Raw genomic sequence first — 1746 nt, 5'->3', positions numbered from 1 at the left:
TTCACACGTCCCTCACTGCTACTAGTGCCACCCACGAGTCTAATAGAACCACTAGTGCATGCTAATCCATGACGTATTCTTGTTAAAAGAAAGGTTACTATCACCAGAATAGCTCCAAGTTTCATTACGAGGCGACTAGGTAAGAGTATCTATGGTAAGAGAAAGCGAAGCTTCCGTGTTTTGAGCGGACAAATTGAAAAAATCCAAACACCGTGTCCGGCAGTATACAAAAACCACATGGAAATCAGCAGAAGGGCGGAGCCGGAGTGATGAAAAGCTGTAGATCTAGCATAGGCTTGCTTTACTATTCTGTCTGAGTAAAAAGGTAATTAATGTATATATATATATATATATATATATATTATGTTACTATCATGCTATTAGTACACATTATTATGAGGTTGAGTTTGATGGAGAGTCTGGTCACATTAAATCAAGCACTGTATCTAGTATACCTATACAGAATGAACTTATAGGAAGTAGGCGTGCCTTTACAAAATTATATAAATTAAAAGTCATGTAGGTAATGATGGTAATGCAGATAATGATGGTAATGTAAGTACGAGAGGGTGCTCTAAAAAATAAACACTAAACCCCAATCCCAACCCTACGACCCCAGAGGCTAAGATGTATGAGAGGGTGTTTATTTCTTGACCCAAAAAGCCAAAAAATAGCAAAAAAGGTTATTTATAAAAAAGAAAAAAAATCATACACTGCAGCATGGTTTTGAGCAGCAGTCTTGACAGGATTCAAACCCGGGCCACTGACCAGATCTGCGCAATCCACACCAACCTCTCCACTGCACCACCACAACCCTGCTGCATAAACAGTGCTGATTGTCGTATTTATGCTTGATATCTGTATATAATGCTGTGTATTAGTATACTGGGGCGAAGCCCCAGTATACTATATATATAATTTTGTAAAGGCATGCCCACTTCCTGTAAGTTCCCTCTCTCTAGGACATTCTGTATACATACTAGTAGTGTCAACATGGATCAGCAATTCTACTGGTATAATGCTAGCACTGGGAATAACATTGATACACAGGTAGTTAATGATTCTATAATTGTTACATGATGCCTCTTTTTTATAGAATTCAAATGCATATATATTTCGTCCCAACAGTTCAATGACATTTCCTGTTGACAGTGGTGATGATTATGCTGAAATTACATCCTGTTACAGTAAAGCAATGTAAAATGTCAAAATTGGTGTTTAGAAAAAATAATTTTATAGGGTGAGTCATTGTCTGAGGTTCAGTGGCATATCTGAGGGGGACCTACAGGAGCTTGGGCCCCCATAATTTTTATTGATAATGATATTCATTGTTTGTTTTATTACCTACCACCTGGTAATAAAGTGAACCACTCTGTAATCATTTACAATACATTGCACAGCAGCAATCAGGCAAAAACAAAACAATCGTTTTATATTAATAATTGTTGAAAATGTAAGAATTTGATACTTTAAAATATGCAAAATGAAAATAATCTATTTTGGTACACTATACAAGCACCAAAAAGGGTGTGTTCAAAATTTCAGCACGCTTTGCGTGCCACTTGCCTCTGGGCCCCCTCATCATTTCCTTCCCAGCTACACTCCTGCTGAGGTTAGACAAGTATTCTCATCATGGGTGTCTTAACTCAAGTTAGTATCATATATTGCACATAATATTATAACATACAGTGTTAGGTTATTAGACTCTACAAGAACATACCAACAATTGAGCTGGAGTACACTGTA

General features: G+C 37.1%; 1 long non-coding RNA gene across 2 annotated transcripts; it reads left to right on the top strand.

The window, feature by feature from the left end:
- Window positions 1-215: 215 nt before the first annotated feature.
- LOC109589823 (uncharacterized) lies at window positions 216-1746 on the top strand. Of its 2 annotated transcripts, none has more exons than XR_002188956.1 (5): window positions 216-325; window positions 963-1050; window positions 1097-1187; window positions 1240-1650; window positions 1696-1738. It is a non-coding gene; the product is annotated as an uncharacterized LOC109589823 (long non-coding RNA). The 2 variants fall into 2 exon arrangements; XR_002188955.1 differs by having other exon boundaries at window positions 217-325; window positions 1690-1746.

Source organism: Amphimedon queenslandica, unplaced genomic scaffold (assembly GCF_000090795.2).
Source record: "Amphimedon queenslandica unplaced genomic scaffold, v1.1 AMPQUscaffold_10839, whole genome shotgun sequence".
Lineage (NCBI taxonomy): Eukaryota > Metazoa > Porifera > Demospongiae > Haplosclerida > Niphatidae > Amphimedon > Amphimedon queenslandica.
The sequence above is the reverse complement of the archived record's forward strand: the minus strand, read 5'-3'. Positions and strand labels throughout refer to the sequence as shown.